The 19,695-nt window shown below is 40.5% G+C and overlaps 1 long non-coding RNA gene across 3 annotated transcripts in view; it reads right to left on the bottom strand.

Annotated features, from left to right (window-relative positions):
* The window catches only part of LOC122555794 (uncharacterized), a 104,373-nt gene extending 86,591 nt beyond the window's left edge, over positions 1-17,782 (bottom strand). For all 3 annotated transcript variants that reach the window (XR_015759214.1, XR_015759213.1, XR_006313367.2), the window contains exon 1: positions 17,578-17,782. This is a non-coding gene — a long non-coding RNA (uncharacterized LOC122555794). The remainder of the gene's footprint in view (positions 1-17,577) is intronic.
* Positions 17,783-19,695: the final 1,913 nt, after the last annotated feature.

Below are 19,695 nucleotides of genomic sequence, written 5' to 3'. Positions count from 1 at the left end.
CATTTCACCACTGGATCTTGTAATGATACAGTCAAAGATTTACCACATTGGAATCCCATACCGTCAAAGAAACCTCTATTTCATCAATTTCACAGATTAAAGTATTTTCCCCAATGCTGCTATGTCATGCCAGGACTCTCAAATCACAGGGCTGTCTCCACAGTGTTCAGGAATGGAACTCTCAGCAGCTCGGGAAATAGCTTCAATTCTCATGACATACTTGCTGCCTGGATTTGGCATGGCACCTTAACTGGGCACTGAATAAGAAGATCATGCCAACTCCTACCCCTGAAGTCAAAAGAGAAAAAGATGTATCAAAAAATATGACTGTGCATCAAACAATTTTCTATAGATTAAATAGATGACATATTTCTCTGTATATTCCATATCAATCAAGAGAAAGCTCAGAGTAGCAGGAAGCGTGCTCACACAAAAAATAAAATGAAAACATGGAAAAAAATTATTTTGCTACAATAGAGTCTCCATGGCAACAACATTACTTATAGAAATCCTCTGTGCTGTGAAATAATAAGCCAATGAAATCTTTGTCACCAGAAACAGATATAAAGAAGGGTTTTTTTTAATGAGGGAGTATTCTGGAGTGCTATTGCAAGAGCAAATGAGATTGATCTTCAAGTATTTTTACTACCTTGGCCATATTAATCTAGAGAGACCCCTCACTTCTTCCTCACAGACAGTGGCAGGAAATCAGAGCTGAGATTTCTATTTATCACAATGAATGCTTTCAGAGGATCAGTTGCTGGGACTGCATCTTTCAACCTTTCAAGATTTGATTGAATATGGTCCAAAGTATGTGAGATGAAGGAAAGGACAACAGGAATAGTGGTAGCCCATTCATCACCTCAAAGCTGTTCCAGCATTCAATTAGATCATGGTAGCTCTGTATCTTAACTCCATCCACCCACCTTGATTCCCTTGCTTGACAAAAAAAAATCAATTTTTTTTTACATTTTTATTTGAGCTAACGTCAACACCTTCCTGAGGGAAATTGCCATTGTGTGTGATAATGTGACATTGCCTCTGAAAGAATTATCTCTAGTTTTGAGATTACAGCCCTGTTTTAGGCTCCCCCAGCAAAGGAAACAATTTATGGCTCTATTTTCCTTATCAACTCATTTAATCATCTTCAACATCTAATTTGGGTCTGTTTTTCATCTTCCAACTAGAAAAAAGTTCAAGACAAGTTGATAGTTAATTAAATGAAAGGTAAATAAAAACATTATATACTGTTGACTTTAAACGCAATAAAATAACTACAAACATTGTAAAGGGCAAGTAAAGGGCTGACTGGCAAGTGGATGTGAAGATATTTCTGTGCTTTATGACTCAGACAGCAAATGTTACATACCTCTCTTTGATAATTTTTGTAACCACTTGAGAAATTGGTCTTGGAGTTTCCCATTCAAGGTTGGCCTGACGTAGTCATAGTGGAAGTTACTAAAACATGCAATGGCCACTTCTTGCCCGGTCCTATCAATATGAATGGGCTGTATGGGCTGAATCTTGCCCTATTTTGGAGCTTTATTTTCACCTCATCTGCCATGTCGCTCTGACATTTCTCTCATCCAATGCTCGCCTGATTCTTACACTTGGCATAGCCAGAAGAACTTGCCACTGTGGAAAGGCTTGGATTAGACTGTCACACTGGTGATATTGTCGTCTTTAAAAGGCTGATGTGTCCCAGACAGCCTCGAGCAGTTCGGAGCTGCCCTATATAGTTTGTGACCTCAGCCTCAGACATAACAGCAAAAGGGTATTTGGTGCACTGCTTTGCAGACAGGGACCTGGAATACCTAGTGGAGGCCATGCCAGTCTGGTCCTGGCTTGCAACCTGATCAATGAAGCCTCAGTCTTGTGAAGGAATGCCCAGCAGTTTCGAAAGAAGGCCAATTATCTTCTCTGCTTGGCCGGGGTAAGTGCCACCACCTTCTCTCTGCTACCTCACAATCACTCTTTCTCTGCTACAGCACCCACCTCCTCCCAAGGTTCATGCTCTATCACTCTCACTATTGCATGAAGCATCTTCCTTACTTGCTCCCAGCTGCACAATCCTCCTGACTCCTATCACTGCATGGGCTCTGTGCAGCGTAACCACCACAACTGGATCACCTCACCACCTTTCCCCCACCCCAACCAGCCCTAACAGCTGTGGCACCAACTTCCACTGTACTCAATCCCTCCCTTTGTCTCATCACAGGAGAAGATAGAACAAAGGGCAGAAAGAGGCAGGGCAGGTACCGGACAGTGCCCAAGCCCTTGCACTGGTAATGGAGTCTGTCCTTGACCAACTGAGCCAAGACCCCTTCATTGAAAAGTATCTCCCTTGACCCATGACAATTTGCTTGAAACACACATGGTATGCCTGGTGCATCAGTTGGTGGCACATGTTGCAGATGTGAGACTCACGGAGCAGATGGCCATCCACCAACACATTCACTCACTCAGCTGATGCCAGCTGATAGCCATGCCTTTGTGTCAGATGTCAAGACCCATGGATATGGGGTGTGTACAGTGTACCCTGAGATGCTGGTGTCAGTGTCCAAGATGGTAGTCCAGAGGAGCAGTCATGAGCTGGCATCATCAAGTACCCACTCCAGCTCTCATGTTGGGATTTCTTGACATCGTTTCTAAGCAGCCCCTGATAGAACTGGAATCTGTACATTAAGGCAAGAATTGATACTGGTGAGGGTGATAATGAGCATTAATCCCTGCAAATAGGCATCTCATTCATCACTTCTTTCTGGAAAATGTGACATCAAGATAGGTCTCATTAGACTTCTTATTCAGTTCTCCCAGATTTCCCGTCATACTCCGTGTCATTCAGGACCTTATACGACTCTGCCCTAAGTTTTGTTATTTATCCAGGCTGTAGCAGTGAATGCATGGTGAAATCATTATGCACCGTGACCTTACAGGACATCTTGATTTTTAGATGAAACAAAGAGAGGAGATAGGGAACTGAGTCGTAACCAGACATCTCAGTCATGGATACAGTTTCAGTTCACAAATCTGGAAGAAAATGAAGGCAAGTTGGTGGTGGGAAGATAATATTTTCCTAATCCTCTGGGCTGTTTGCTATACTGGAGCTTGGCCAGCTCAGATAAATTATAATTACATGTTTCACATGCAGTTTCAAATCAGATATTTTTAAATAAACACAATAGTTTTAATATATTTAAGTGCACACTTTGGATCTTTGTTCCATCTTCCTGATGCTGCAAAACCAATTTTTAAAGAGGAAAATAAACTTGTTGGCATTAATGCCTTTTAGGTCAATGCATTTTTCCAGCTGCCTCTGTTGTCGATCAGAGAGCTGCTTAGGGGGAGCAGTAATGTAGGCTGGTGTTTTTCTTGATAATTCAGTGCAGATTAAAAGTCCTTGAACTTCTGCTATGTGTATATTAATATTCAAACTTATTACATTCCGAAGCAATTTCCCCCGTTATCTGCTATTTCAACAGAAGTAGTGACTCCTTATAATAGCAAGCAAATGGAAAAGGCATTTGCATTCAAATCTTTGCACAGCTTAATTTAAGACATGAGGATCAAATCTGAGAGTTGTTAGCCTGTGAGAATTAATACCACATTGCATGGTGTATTTATCTTCTAAGCCTTCGGGAAGCCTGTGAATCCATTCTTTATGCACATGTGTTTGTACTAGGATTTTCTGTTTTTCTTTATGTTTTTCTACTCTCACACTCACAACTCCCCACACCACATATCATGGCAGCCATCTTCCCTTGCTCCCATGTTTCTTCCTCTGTCTTCGGATGTGCCCCTATGCTTACACCTCCCTCTCCCCAGGATCAAAAATGCTACAGGTCTTTGTCATGATGGTGAACATTTCACATTTATTTCCTGTGTCCTTTATTGTCAGCACCCTTATGGCTGGTGTGTCAATGGAGTGGCTTCTTGAGCCTGTACTCTCTCACTTTTCAGCACTTGTATCAGCCATCACATTGCATTCGCAAGTAACTCAAGTGAGTAAGATAGGCATTCGGACATGCAAATCCTAGGATAAGGTCAAAGAATGTAGTGTTGAACCCTGTAGCTCATTCATAGTCATTGAATCATGCTATCTATATTCCACTGGTGATGGGAGTGACCATTTCACTGCTGGTCTCTGATTCTTAATGTAGTATAATATTCAATTCTATTCAGGTAACAAGTGAAAAAATTATTTGTAAAGCTTCACTTAACTTGCATGCCCCTTGACCTCTGCTAGCTATCAGTAATAATTAATAATTATTAATAGAATATAGAACAGTACAGGATAGGAACAGACTCTTCGACCCACAATATTGTGCCAAACATGATGCCAAATTAAACTAATCCCTTCTACCTACCCTTGGTCCATATCCCTCTCTTCCTTGCTTATACATGTAGTCAACTAAAAGCCCCTTTTTTGCCCCAATCACATTTGCCTCCACCACCACCCCTGACTGCATGTTCCAGGTGTCTACTACTGTCTGTGTGAAAGACATGGCCTCACTTTCGCCTTCCTGTATTAAATATATGCACTTTAAATACATGCATAATAATTAAGAGTAGCTTAAAAGGAGTCTCTCTTCAATTTCCTGTCCCTCTTTGTAGGGGAGCATGTGACCCTGATATCTGGAGTGCTTCTCCATTGTGAGATGTAGTTGCAGTCATTAAAATAAGCATCTGTTTCATTGAACAATGCATCCAGTCTCACTGTGGTATCTTAAAGGAAAATCTTTTGAAATTGCACAAGATACAGTATCTTCGCAATACCTAAAGTCATTACTGAATTGTAAAATTACTCAATTCAAAATGTTGCATTTGTCACTTATACACATGAACAAAAGACATTCAATTGTTTCCAGCAACTCTCCTTATCAATCTAGTTAATAATAGTTGTCAAGTCTCAAAGCACAACAAGCAAATAAAATAAATAGTTGAATAATTCTGGAAAAATATTTACCCAAGGTGGAAATATGATACATTTTTGAGTATTTTTTAATTGCCATTGTTTCAAAGTTCATCTATTTATGGGGTAGACAGGAATGCAGATACATTAATAATTCACCAACAGGTGTAAAACTGGACACCTACTATAAAAAAGATTTTCATTTCCATTATATTTCCAATGAGCAGCCAATCTTACACACAGATATACACCCAGCTGACAAGTGTAAAATCTAACTACATCAGTTTTTATTCTTTAATCGACATAAGGGAAATGTATAATGTTTGTGTCCAAGATAGTGAGTGTCTGTTAAACACATCTGTTTCAGATTTCTATCCACTCCAAACTGTCAATGTCAAATGTGTGATTGTAGACAAACTTGTAACAAAATAGCCAATTACTTTAACCACATCCAAGCCTATTTTTATGATTTATTTCAGCACCATGTATCCTCATCAAATTATACAGGAATTGCAAAGTCTTAATTTTAAATCAAAGTTGTCTAATCATCAGGCAATGACCAGAACATATTTCTATGCTTAATCAGTGTTAGTGGTGAGGATACTAAATCTGTATACTCGCACATTTGCACAAATTTTGAAAAAAAAGAAGCTTCATTGGAAATGAAACCCATCAGCTTGAACATCCTGATTGTAGGAAGAAATGATAGCGCTCATAGATTGTGTAATCATGATCAGAAAATTGAAAGAGAAAGATTTGTTAGGGTGAACGTCTCCTTAATGTTTCATAAGTAATTGTGAAATATGTAAGATGGACTTATCGCAAACAAACATGTTGCCCATTCATATGTTAAACTGAGAACAAAGATGCCTTGAACACTATTTCCCAATATTCCAGTATGCAGGACCTCCATTGCTAATTGTATCCAGGAGAAATGGGCATTCAAGGCCAGTGAGTAAAAATAAGCTAAGGGAAAGTAAATACTGACAGTAATGTAAACATAATTCAACCATACCTTATTCATTTTTTCTTCATTTTGTTTGCTCAGTTGTTATGAAAAATATATTTTGTTCTAGCAACATACTGCCATCAATAGGAATTCCCTATTTGAGATCATTGGAAAGAAAAATCAATGGAGAATTCTAGTCTGCATAAGCATTGGTGTGTGCCTACCCAATGACTTCTGTGTATCTGCATCTGCAGACAGCATTTAGTATATCTCATTCCAATAGATGATTAAGATATGTTGTACCTCTATACACAAAGGCAGCAAGACCTGCTATCCTATTACACCACTAAGATCTAGCACTAACTTGACAAACTGTAATGTCACATACTTCAAGTAAATATTGGTAAGACTGAAGCCTTTGATCCCTGCCACGAACACTGACTCCAAACCTCACTGTGGCAAGTTCTGAGGCTAACCCAGGCTGTTTGCAACTCAATGCCATATTTGACCCTGAACTGAGCTTCCACACAATGAAAGGCACAAATCACATAACACCAGGTTATAGTTCAACAGGGTTTATTTGGAAGCACTAGCTTTTGGAGCGCCACTCTTTCTTCAGATGGTTGTGTAGTAGGACCATGGTACACAAAAATTACAGCTAAAGATTACAGTATCATGCAAGTAAAATGACATATTTAACAAACCTCAATTGTTGTTAAGTCTTTCATCTACACAATCACTAAGACAGCTTATTTCCAGCTTTGAACCAATACCTGACTTCAACCTGTCTCAGCTGATCTGTTGATCTCTAGATTTCACAATACCAGCAGTTTCCATGCTGGTCTGCCATTTTCCACCCTCTGCAATCTCAAGCTCTTTCAAAAGTCTACTAATTGCATTCTAACTTGCAGAAAGTTCATTGTGCAGATCAATGTGTCTGCTGACATACATTGGCTGGTATTCTAGCCATGCCTCAGTTTGAAACTTTAATCCTTGTTTTCAAATCCTCCATGACTTCACCCCTCCTGATCCAGATAACCTCCTTCTGCTGAGCAACGTTCCATGATATTTACTCAGCTTCATTTCTGGAACTTGTGCATCCCCGATTTTAATTGCACCACAAAATAGGCAGTCACAGTTCAGTCTCTTGATCCTAAATTCTGGAATTACTTCCCTAAACCTCTTTACCTTTCATTCTCTTCCTTTAACTGCCGCTGAAAAGCCACTTGTTTGATTAAGTTTTATATCTCCTCTCACAATATAACACTGTATGACTCAGAATCAAATATTGATAATGTTCCTGTAAAACACCCTAAACCATTTTACTTGAAGGGCCATGTGAATACAAGTTGCAAGTGTTGTGTTGAGAAAGCACAGTTCTCGTGCTTTCGGTTTCATTGTGGAACAAAGTATATGCCATGATACTGTTATCAATTCTAGGAGATTGAGTAATGAAGAGATCTCGCTGCCACTCCAGAGCCTGAACCTGTGTGCTAGCCTTATGTTCTAGTGTTGTTATGCTAGTCTACTGTTCTAGTGCTACTAGGCTAGAGTGTTGTGAAGGTTACAGCTGAAGGAGACCTAGAAACTCCCTGTATGCTTTTTGTAAAATGGAAAAGAATGTACAGCCTTTCTCTCTCTTTCTCTCTCTCTGATTGCTGGAAGCATGAACCTGGCAACACAGATAGCAACAGCTCTCTCTAACAATATGATGGTAAATTTTGTCTGTTATCACTAAATTGAGAATGCATCTTGGTTTCCAGTTAACAGGAAAAGTTACTGTTGCATCTTGTAAGAAGCCTTACACAAAAGGGCCCCATTGTACGCTCATGGGATGACATGATAACTTAAATGCAATAATGAGTGTTGTATTGTTATGACAATGGACCAGAGCCCTTGAATTACATACAGACATATCAAATAGTTAAGTAAAATAGGTTGCTTTGGCTAAAAAAGCATATGAGGCAGAGATGGCTAAGAATGTAATTCAGTGACTGTCTCTTAAATTCCTGTGTGCTTGTCACCCATGTCGAGAGAGATCATGGAGTGTTGGATCTGGAAAAGTGTCAGGCAATTTCAAAGAGGCACTTTTACAGGAGGGGTACAATGTAAAAACCTGAGCCACCTTGTGTCAGTTTCATCCCTAGGCAGTGTTGGAACAGAAAGCAGTCTAGTTTTCAGACTTGTCTGTTTCCTCTTGCCAGCAATTCACAAGAGCAGGGGTTAAAATTCGTATGCACCAGTGGTCTCTGTGTGTGCCAGCCTACTAGGTTAGAGTGTTGTGAAGGTTACAGCTGAAGGAGACCTACAAACTCCCTGTATATGTTTTGCAAAATGGAAAAGAATGTACAACCTTTCTCTCTCTCTCTCTCTCTGATTGCTGGAAGCACGTCACCCATCAAAAGCTACAGTTGAAGAGGAAACTGGACAACTTTTCTCACTTGGTTTCCTCTGGGTGCTCCGGTTGCCTTCCACAATCCAAAGATGTGCAGGTCAGGGTGGGTTGGCCATGCTAAATTGCTAGTAGTGTTAGGTGCATTAGCCAGGGAAAATAAGCGAATGGATCTGGGTGGGTTACTCTTTGGAAGGTCGGTGTGGACTTGCTAGGCCAAAGGCCTGTTTCCACACTGTAGGGATTCTTCTAAAATTTAAGATGTAAAGACCACAGAATCTCCAAAATGACTGCTTAGCTGCAAAAGTCAATGCTACTGGAATTATCCTACTTAATGGCCACAAAGTTTTACCATCTACTCCATAATGACTGATTTGAACTTCTTTTAAAGTATTTTGTTTAATCCCTTCTCATTTCTAATATTTGCATATGTGTTATCTTTAATTTTTATTCATGTTTTAGTAAGCAATAAACTCACTCTGTTTTAACTCAAGAAAGCCTTGTTACATTGATTCGTTTGGAAACTTATATACATTAGAATTCGGAAAAGTATCCGCAAAAGAAGGGATCCTTTATTTTAAGGTAACTTTGATAAGCCAACAGAGGGAGGCAGTTGGTTAGAGAAAGAGAGCCTGTGCATCTCTTCTCACCTAGCATCATCACAAATTGGGGAACTTCACCCAGGAACCGGTCATGATACATTTGGGAATCAACTGCAACTGAGGAACACTCTTCTGTCTGACCTTAGGTCAAATTAATGGGTTGGATTGAGACCATAAGATGTAGGAGCAGAGATTGATCATTCAGCCTATTTGAGACTGCTCCAGCCATTCAATGAAGACATGGCTGATCTGATCATCAAAAAAATGTTTAAGGGTAAATGAAACTCAGCTCTTTTTCATTTTCAGCATCATCACAAATTGGGGAACTTCACCCAGGAACCGGTCATGATACATTTGGGAATCAACTGCAACTGAGGAACACTCTTCTGTCTGACCTTAGGTCAAATTAATGGGTTGGATTGAGACCATAAGATGTAGGAGCAGAGATTGATCATTCAGCCTATTTGAGACTGCTCCAGCCATTCAATGAAGACATGGCTGATCTGATCATCAAAAAAATGATAAAGGGTAAATGAAACTCAGCTCTTTTTCATTTTAAAAGCAAACTATTTACACAAGCTATGACACACTTCTGGGCAGTATTTATACATAAGAATATAAGCACTAGTAGCACGAGTAGCCATTCAGCCCCTCAAGCCTGCTCCACAATTCAATACAATCATGGCTGGTCTCAGCTCCACTTTTGTGCACGCGCTCCATAATCCATTAACCCATGACTGACTAATGTCTATCTCCTCCTTAAAATTTACTCAATGTCTTGACAACCATGATACTCTGGCTGGGAATTCCACATATTCACAATCCCTTGAGAAAAGTAATTTCTACGTCGCTATTTTAAATCTGCTATCTGTTATCCTAAAACGATGACCCCTTGTTCTAGATTGTCCCACGACAGGAAATGTGTTTACAAAAAGTAATTTACTAATTGTTTAATTTGTGAAATAGGTGATTTGGTGTGGGCATTCGAAAACTAAACTGATTTCTCTCTCCTCTGTGACTACGTTCATGCCTGGGAGAGGCAGCGTAGGACTTGAAGAAGGTATGATGGGTAACAGGGGAGGAACTCAAGAAATATGCAAGTTCAGTTCTGGTAAAGAGTGGAGATTTAATGATATCTGGTTAGGAACATAGATTTGAGTGAGAAAAAGCATAACCAATTAGAATAAATAAACATAATAAGCATAAACACATTCTATGAGTTAAAATAGTGCTCCATAGCAAGCAATAATTTAATCGCTAACAAAGGCCTAGAGAGACACTTGGCAACCTCACACCCAGGCATAAAAGTAAAATGTTAATTACAGATAAAATACTGAGACCATCAAATTTTAAGAATGGCAAAGATCCTTATCACAAGAATTCCATTAGAAAACAGGCTAAAACAAAACTCAAAGAGAGAGAGAAATTAAAATGCTTTACTGATAATCATTTAATGATGATTACTCTAAGCTTGAAAGAGTAAGGTAGAGATGAAAGGAAGATCCTTTTACAAAAGTAAAACAAATTTATTGGCAAACTTTTAACAAAGGATTCTTTTAAGCTTAAAAAAATAAGGGAGAGGTGAAAGGTGTATGAAACATCACAAATAAATTGACTAGGTAATAGTTCACAACTTCATCAGGAATGATTTGGAGATGCCGGTGTTGGACTGGGGTGTACAAAGTTAAAAATCACACAACACCAGGTTATAGTCCAACAGGTTTAATTGGAAGCACACTAGCTTTCGGAGTGATGCTCCTTCATCAGGTGGTAGTCTGAATCTTCACACAATCAGGAATCTTCACACAATGAAATTGGTACAATGTTAATAGATACAACACCACTTCAAATTGGGAGAAACCCATATAGAGCATTGACACCCATCTTTGCTCAGAAGAAATCAAATTACTACAAAAATAAGATCCTTTTGCTGAAATTGGGATGTATTAGAAACTCTTAGATATTACTTCACAGAAGAAATTTTCTCCCAACAGAGAAGGTATCACACTTGCTTGGGACTTGAAGGTAAAACTCTAAATATTGATAGGTATTCTATTCTTAGCTATTCCTTGATGTTCTTAGACATTCTTGAATATTTATAAACAAAATCAAACAGGTTTAATTGAAAGCACTAGCTTTCGGAGCACTACTCCTTCATCAGGTGGTTGTGGATAACCACTGCCAAATGAAGGAGCAGCCCACAACCACCTGATGAAGGAGCGGTGCTCCAAAAGCTAGTGCTTCCAATTAAACCTGTTGGACTATAACCTGGTGTTGTGTGATTTTTAACTTTGTACACCCCTAGTCCAACACCGGCATCTCCAAATCAAGATCAAACTGGATTCTGTTAGATTTGATCTTTTAATAGTTTTAGTACAAAGTTACTTGTGAAAAGTGATTTGTCTGAGAGTTTCTGTTCAAAATTGGAATATTGTTTGCAATTCCGGTCTCCCTCTTACAGGAAGGATGTTGTGAAACTTGAAAGGGTTCAGAAAAGATTTACAAGAATGTTGCCAGTGTTAGAGGGTTTGAGCTATAGGGAGAAGCTGAATAAGCTGGGACTGTTTTCCCTGGAGTATCAGAGGATAATGGGTGACCTTATATAGATTCATAAAATCATGAGGGGCATGGATAGAGTATATAGACAAGGTCTTTTCTTTGGGTTGGGAGTCCAGAACTAGATGGCATAGATTTAGAGTGAGGGGGAAAGATTTAAAAGAGATCTAAGGGGCATTTTTTTCAAGCAAAGGGTGGTGTGTGTATGAAATGGACTGCCAGAGGAAGTGGTGGAAGTTGGGATATTTACAACATTTAAAAGGCATCTGGATGGGGATATGAATAGGAAGGCTTTAAAGGGATATGAGCCAAGTGTTGGCAAATGTGTCTAAATTAATTTAGGATATCTGGTCAGCATCAACAATTTGGACCGAATGGTTGATTTCTGTACTGTACATCTCAATTACAATAACTGAAGTCAATTGTCTGGGTTAAGTGTTTTTAATTGCAACTGAAATGATCTTAATATCGTAAGATGCTTTCTGAAATGTGGAAGTATATTTTCTGAAGAGAAAAATCCCAGATCTTTAAAATATCCATGATGTTTACAGCATAGTTAAGGTTTATTAAAATTAAAGAGTGTGCGTGGAGGATGGTGACACTCTTGGGCAGTTTTGAACCCAAGGGATGATTATGTAAATCTTTGAAGCCCAAAACTTTACATGTTTTTGGAATTGGCTGGCTTGAACTCAGCAGGCAGAAGTTATTAGGGAAATATCAATCTAAATTAGCTCTGAATCAGAGTTGGGGGGTATAAATTACTTTATGGAATGAGACAAGCAGGGGAGGGAAATTGGAGAGTCTGTTGAACAGCCTGTTTGTTCTCACAACATAGACATTGATGAGCTCCGAGCACACAGAGTCATAGAAATGTTCAGCACAGAAACAGACCTGTTGATCCAACTTGTCCATACTGACCAGACATCCCAACCCAATCTAGTCCCACCTGCCAACATCCGGCCCGTATCCCTCTAAATCCTTCCTATTCATATACCCATCCAGATGCCTTTTAAATGCTGCAGTTGTAACAGCCTCCACCACTTCCTCTGGCAGCTCATTCCATACACGTACCACCCTCTGCGTGAAAATGTTGCCCCTTAAGTCTTTTGTATATCTTTCCCCTCTCACCCTAAACCTATGCCCTCTAGTTCTGGATCCTCCACCCCAGAGAAAAGACTTTGTCTATTTTTCCTATCCATGCTGCTCATAATTTTGTAAACCTCTGTAAGGTCACCCCTCAGCCTTTGATGCTCCAGGGAAAACAGCCCTAGCCTGTTCAATCTCTCCCGATAGCTCAAATCCTCCAACCCTGGCAACATCCTTGTAAATCTTTTCTGAGCCCTTTCTAGTTTCATAACATCTTTCCGATAGGAAGGAGACTAGAATTGCACGCAATATTCCAACAGTGGCCTAACCAAGGTCATGTACAGCCGCAACATCACCTCCCAACCCTGGACTCAATACTCTGACCAATAAAGGAATGCATATCAACGCCTTCTTCACTATCCTATCTACCTGCAAATCCACTTTCAAGGAGTTATGAGCCTGCACTCCAAGGTCTCTTTGTTCAGCAGCACTCTGTAGGACCTTACCATTAAGTATATAAGTCCTGCTAAGATTTGCTTTCCCAAAATGCAGCACCTTGCATTTATCTAAATTAAACTCCATTAGCCACTTCTCAGCCCATTGGCCCATCTGATCTAGATCCCATTGTAATCTGAGGTAACCTTCTTCACTGTGCACTACACCTCCAATTTTCACGTTATCTGCAAACTTACTAACTATACCTCTTACGCTCACATCCAAAACATTTATATAAATAATGAAAAGTAATGGACCCAGCACTGATCCTTGTGGCACTCCACTGGTCACAGGCCTCTAGTCTGAAAAACAACCCTCCACCACCACCCTCTGTCTTCTACCTTTAAGCCAGTTCTGTATCCAAATGGCTAGTTTTCCCTGTATTCCATGAGATCTAACCTTGCTAATCAATCTCCCATGGGGAACCTTATCGAACGCCTTACTGAAGTCCATATGGATCACATCTACTGCTCTGCCCTCATCAATCCTCTTTGTTACTCCTTCAAAAAACTCAGTTAAGTTTGTGAGACATGATTTCTCACACACAAAGCCATGTTGACTATCCCTAATCAGTCCTTGCCTTTCCAAATACATGTACATCCTGTCCTTCAGGATTCCCTCTAATAATGTGCTCACCACCAACGTCAGGCTCACTGATCTATAGTTGCCTGATTGTTGGAGGCAAGGGCAGCGAAAGGACAGCTGAGGGGTTTCAGCTGAGAGTTGGCAGCAGATAAAAGAAGTTGAGGCATCTTTACACTCCAATATTATCCGAGTTCAGTAAGCAATTTCAGCACATGAGAAGAGGACCCAATAATGCTTTATGCAGTTCATGCAGATCAAGCAGTGAATGGCTGAACCAGTTATTTGCAGTATCCAGTAAAATCTGTGCCCCTTGGAGTTAAGGGAATAGGGATGAGGACCAAACAGAGGGGAATGGCTACATGACAGAGTAATGATGTTCACGGGGACCACGGTATCAAAAGTGGAGCTGAGGGTATTGCTCAGCAGGTTGATAACTTGCATGGATGTAGTCATGAACAGAGGGCCAATGGCAAGATATTTAGGATTTTGAAAGTGCAATTGTTGGTGAATTGGAAAAGTTCTTTTTTCCAAGGGTGCAGAGGAAGTATGGTTGGGAGTGGAAGGGCAGTATCAATTGAGTTTGATTCAAGGAAGTGATCAGCTATTGAAACTAAGTCAATCAAAGCCAAAGAGTTGCAGGCAGAGATTCTGACCTTTGCTGAATGTACTAAGTTTTGGCTAGGAATATTTTTAGATGTTGGCCGTGGCTCACTTGACAGCACTGTCACCTCTGAATTACAAGGCTCTCAGTTTAAGCCCAACTCCAGGACGTGAGAACAAAAATCAAGACTGATATTCGATGTCATACTGAGGATGTTCTGTGCTAGAGGAAGTGCCATCTTTCAGTTGAGATCTTAAATCAAGGCTCCAAGCTCCCTTCTCAAATGGATGTAAATGATCTCATGGTATTATTTTAAAAGCAAAAAGAGAAAATGAAATGTAGTATTTCTGAGCAGTGAACGGTGACACACCAACTTGTACGCACAGCAGAATTATTCACACTGTTTTAAAATGTCAGTTCCATGCTTACAGCTCTAGATTCCAGCAGCTTCTACTAATTTGTTCATTTTTGTTCTGAGTCCACATTGGGTTTACGGAATCAAATAAAGTCAGATATCAATAGTAAACAGATTCACATTATAATGGAGAACAATTTAGATAAATGCGAGGTGTTACATTTTGGAAAGTCAAAGCAGGGCAGAACTTATACACTTAAAGGTAAGGTCCTGGTGAGCGTTGCTGAACAAAGAGACCTTGGAGTGCTGGTTCATAGCTCCTTGAATGTGGAGGTAGGTAGGATAGTGAAGAAGGTGTTTGGTATGCTTTCCTATATTGGTCAGAGCATTGAGTATAGGAGTTAGGAGGTCATGTTGCAGTTGTGCAGATCATTGGATAGGGCACTTTTGGAATGTTGTTTGCAGTTCTGGTCTCCCTCCTATAGGAAGGATATTGTGAAACTTGAAAAGGTTCATAAAAGATTTACAATGATTAGATTAGATTACTTACAGTGTGGAAACAGGCCCTTCGGCCCAACAAGTCCACACCAACCCACCGAAGTGTAATCCACCCAGACCTATTCCCCTTCATCTAAAACTATGGGCAATTTAGCATGGCCAATTCACCTAACCTGCACATTTTTGAACTGTGGGAGGAAACCGGAGCACCTGGAGGAAACCCACACAGACACAGGGAGAATGTGCAAACTTCACACAGAGGGTCTCCTGAGGTGGGAATTGAACCCGGGTCTCTGGCACTGTGAGGCAACAGTGCTAACAACTGTGCCACCCATGGTGTTTGGTGTTTGATGTTTGGAGAGTTTGAGCTCTAGGGAGAGACTGAATAGACTGGGGTATCAGAGGATGAGGGGTGACCTTATAGAGGTTCATAAAATAATGAGGGGCATGGATAAAGACACAAGGTCTTTTCCCTGGGATGGGGAGTCAAGAACCAGAGGACATAGGTTTAAGCTGAGAGGAGCAACATTTAAAAGGGATGTAAGTGGCAATTTTTTCATGCAGAGGGTGGTGCACGTATGGAATGAGCTGCCAGAGGAAGTAGTGGAGGCTGTTACAATTACAACATTTAAAGGCATCTGGACGGATATATAAGTAGGAATAGTTTAGAAGAATATGGGCCAAGTGCTGGCAAATGTGACTAGATTAGTTTGGGATATCTGGTTGGCGTGAATGATTTGGACCAGTTTCCGTGCTGTCCACCTCTATGACTCTAATTGGACACTATCAGTTTTATCCTTGATTTGGAGATGTTAGTGTTGGGACTGGGGTGTACAAAGTTAAAAATCACACAACACCAGGTTATAGTCCAACAGGTTTAATTGGAAGCACACTAGCTTTCGGAGCGATGCTCTTTCATCAGGTTATAGTCCGAAAGCTAGTGTGCTTCCAATTAAACCTGCTGGACCATAATCTGGTGTTGTGTGAATTTTGGCTTTATCCTTGCTATCCTAGTTGGCATTTACTCAATCAACATCACAAAAATCAGATTGTAAGGCTATATGACATTGCTATTTGTGGAGGTTTGCTGCCACATTTGATATATTCCAAGTTCAATAGTCCATCACTGGATGTAAAGAGCTTTGAAACACTCAGTGGTCAGGATCATTATCTGTATAAATCCAAGCCTGCATTAGTTTTATTTCAGGACTGCATCCCCCCCAAAATATTTAAGTTAATGAAAAATACAATTGACAATAATTTTAATTCCAAATCAGTGACCAGCGACCCCCACTAAGTTGGCATCAGTTCAGAGGCTGGATTGAGAACCCCCTCCCCACCCCCTCCCCACCCCTTTCCCATGATTAACCAGCCTATCAGCACCTTCCATTTAGACTTTGAGCTGAAGAATAGTTGTTACAGGTATTCATCAACAGCAGTTGTCCCATCTCCTAGTAAACTCGAAGAGTGAGAAAAACTTAAAGGGAAAATTACAAATTATTCAACAGATCCTGACTCAATATTTTTTCATGATGTTACTTGCATTCTTTCTGAAAACAGATGTCGCATAAACTCAGAGTAAAAAAAAACTTCAAGCATGCACGCTGCTTTTGGTTTGATTTGCTGAAAGCCATTTTTAGAGTACGTTTATAATAGATCAGTCTGAACTGGTTTTTAAATCCTAGTGTGTACACTATCTCCAGCCAAGTCATGTGGTACTCTCAGTGTCGCTCCAGAGTTTCCAGACTCTGATTGGCTCTCATTAACTCCCTCAGAGGTTCCCCCTCCAACACCAGCATAATCCTGAGTTCCTCTGAGAAATCTCCTCTACGGCATCTGCCTGCCTGCCTATGACTCTCCCAGTTAGAATGGAGTAAGTTAAAGAGTTTCAGCAGGGTTGTGTAGTCGGCTCTCAGAGCTTGCCAGTGGAAGTCTGTTCCTCCCTTTTTTTTTGCAGACACCTCACCCAGAAAAGAAAGTAAAAGTCCCGAGGCAAACAGCAGGAGCTGTCTCAAGACTTTTTTCTTTTATAAAACTGTGTAGTCCCTTCATCAGCTAAGCGAGAAGAACATCACTGAAAGTTAAAGGGTATGTGGAGTATACATGTTCTGTGCAAACTGTCGTTTATGATCATTTTTTAAAAAATGAGTCTTGGAGACTGATTTATTCAAATGAATTGGATGCAGCAGTGCTGCTTTGATTGTTCTTATTGTAACCATGATGAAAGCCTTTTGTGAAAATATGTGTTAAAGAGAGCTCCCGGTAGCATGACATTTATATGTACTGCTCTCGGCTTGTTTTGTGTTTAAGTAATTATGAGATTGAAATTAGAAGCTATAGGGCTTCTATCAGAGCGTTTAGAGTGAAGAGGGGTATCTGGAGAAAGGTTTACTGATTCCTAAAGGTATAAGTAAACACTCTTAGTTATACTTTGAGCTGTGTTGAATCCTGAGTAATCGGGGTGCTGTTATCACAAAATTGTATAGAAATAAGTTTCGTGCTGAGCAGGATGGGCAGCATTGAAGTTACTCTGACGATCTGCTTACCTGGAGACATTGAAAAGTGTGTTTGGTCTACAGGGATGGGTGTTCTGAAGTGGTGTCACCTCGAGCATGGCTCTGCTTGCCAGCGCGCGCGCTCCCAGTCCCATCAAATCCGCTTTCGCTGTGTCACGCCGAGAGCTATCTCCATTTACACAATATAGTTACAGCGACAACAAACAAACAAGTGTAGCTGATGCCTCACAGCATCAAACAGTGTTAGACAGGGCAGTGAGCAGGATCCACGTGACCAAGTCTCTTACTGCTCGACAGTGCATGTTGTCCTGGTGGTGGTGGGGGGGGGGTCTGTTAGATGTATTTATAAAATAGTTGAACACCTAGTGGCCAGACTGTGTGTAATTTAATCGAGGGAGTTCAGATGGCATCATAAAAAGTAAGTGTCGCCCGAGCAGTTTATAAATGTTATCTGAAACCCTTGCTTAAGTACCAGTATTGTAGCCTTTATCTGACTCCCTGAGGTCTGATACTTTAAGAGATATTGACTTTATCTTTTTTTTAAAAATTGGGAAACTCTTCCTTTTCTCCCCCTCCCCCCCGGTTGGGTCGCTCAATTTTAGGTGAAATCGGTGTGACGAAACGATCACACACTTTGACTCCTTTCAATTCCTCTCCGTTTTTCTCGATGACACTGCCCCTTTAACAACTACATCGGACATTTAGCTTTCATTATTTGCCGGCACTTCGATTTCTCTTCCTAGTTTTTTGCCCATTCACATTGTCTTTAAATCTGGTTTTACTGAGGAAACGATTTGCTGTCTACGTTTTTCTTACAACAATGGAAAAACTATCCGTGAGATCTGAGACTTGTTACATCAGTGTTTTTTTTTCCAATTATGGTCCTGACAGGCTCGTTAACCTATCGTATCAAGAACCTACACTCTTTATTCAAAAGCATTCAGTTGTTCAGGGTGCATCAGTTATCGGGGATGCTGTGGTTGGGCTGCAATCTGTTTGACCATATGCCTTTTATCTGCTGGTGCCATATCCCTGTGTGTGTATGTGGACCCTGGTGGTTGTAATGGTGTGTGCAGGACCTGTAAGGAGGGAGTAGTCTTTGCCAGTGGGAGGAGCTACAAGCCGAACTCCAGAAATCTTTGTACTGTCGCTCGGTTCTGTTGAATCTCTCGTGAGGGAATGTCTGATCTGAATTAATCTCGTGTCATAGTTGTAAAAAAATAGTTTCATCGAAGGAGCGCCTGTTATGATTCTGTTATATTGCAATGCTGCCTCCAGTGCAGAGCTGATACAGAGCTTCTGTGTGATTTCTCTTTACACCCCTTCGCCTGCTTATTCTTGTTTAATTCAGATACTTTTTTTTGTGAGATTAATTTGAAGGGAAAGGACTTAAAGACGTTAGAAAACTAAATGCCCTTTAGGCAGCGGAATCAATGCTCGGCAAGACTGGGCCTGCACCAGGGAAACTTTAATTTTGGCGCCTTGGGATACAATGTAACAAAAATACTCGGTGAGGTCCCGCTAATTGAATTCTGTCAAACAAGTGCTCTACAGTGTAACCTTTCAGGCCGGATTTTCCATTGGTATTTGTGATAGGGGTTGCGAGAGAACACTGGAACGGGCTCAGTGAATGTTACAAAGGCATCGGGAAAAGACCTCCGGCAGGAAAACAGAAATAGCTGGAACACCGATTGTACAGCACAGAAACAAGCCATTCAGCCCAGAGATCTGTGTCAGCGATAAAGCCCTACAGCAGAAACACCTTGGGCTTAATATTTCATGTCGCCCTAGTAAGGCACCATCTGCAGAGACAACACAGTTTATTAATGAGGACGTTGTCAAAAATCGAGTGTTCCAGTATTCGAGTTTAAGCCAATTAAAAATTTTAGGCTCGAGGAGCCATTGAATGCAAACTCATGAGTGAGCAAGTAAAGGCAGCATAGCAATTACATTTTAACGCATCTTCTCGAAATCATTTACTACCTGGATGCGTCCTCATTTAGAAAGTTAACCTGCAACCAAAATGTTCCAAATGACAGAGGAATGATGGCTTGATGCCCAGCCTGAGATACAAGTTAAATCCAGTCTCTTCAATCTGGCCCTCATTCCCCTCCCTAATAACAAGTCTGTGGATGGATCTTCAGAGGT

The sequence above is a fragment of the Chiloscyllium plagiosum genome, unplaced genomic scaffold (assembly GCF_037043375.1).
Source record: "Chiloscyllium plagiosum isolate Xiang-an unplaced genomic scaffold, Cpla_swu_hap1 HiC_scaffold_13, whole genome shotgun sequence".
Classification (NCBI taxonomy): Eukaryota; Metazoa; Chordata; class Chondrichthyes; order Orectolobiformes; family Hemiscylliidae; genus Chiloscyllium; species Chiloscyllium plagiosum.
Note: the sequence above shows the minus strand (reverse complement) of the source record. Positions and strands in the feature narration are given on the sequence as shown.